A 697-nucleotide genomic window follows, 5' to 3' on the forward strand; every position below is an offset into this window, starting at 1 on the left:
AAGGATATAACAGTATATTAGAAAATATACAGAATAATATACTGTGTAAATATATTACAATATATTGAATAATACATAAGGAATTGACGCTTTCATATATTGAAAAATATGTGACAATATATTTACTTATATAATACAATGTATGTAATTTTATATTCAGTAATACACATTATAATATATAGATCTGCATAGGCTATAATAAGATAGGGTGCAACAGGTGTATAAATATATTGAACATTACTGCAGAATATACATTTGCATTACATTTATATACACATATGGAAATATATATTTCTTATATTTAACAATCCTTTACAATATATGTGTTTCATATTTGAATATATAGCCTAGCTAGTTTACAATAGCATAAGTGCACCTGCTCATACTAAAACAGGCTCTACTCTTCAGCAAAATGGCAACCCCACAAACTTACACATATACCCTTTTAAATTTCAAAATAATACAACATAAAAAAACACTAACAGATATCCCCCTATAATAATTCTGAGCAAAAACACATGAAATAATACTTAATTTAAAAATATATATATATACTCTCCTTTAGCATTCAGAAGCAAAGCATGCTGGACTAGAAATCTGCTGTACTCATTCCGTGTGTGTGTGTGTGTGTGTGTACATTCACATGTACAGTGGGTACGGAAAGTATTCAGACCCCCTTCAATTTTTCACTCTTTGT

Source organism: Sinocyclocheilus anshuiensis, unplaced genomic scaffold (assembly GCF_001515605.1).
Source record: "Sinocyclocheilus anshuiensis isolate Anshui unplaced genomic scaffold, SAMN03320099.WGS_v1.1 scaffold617, whole genome shotgun sequence".
Classification (NCBI taxonomy): Eukaryota; Metazoa; Chordata; class Actinopteri; order Cypriniformes; family Cyprinidae; genus Sinocyclocheilus; species Sinocyclocheilus anshuiensis.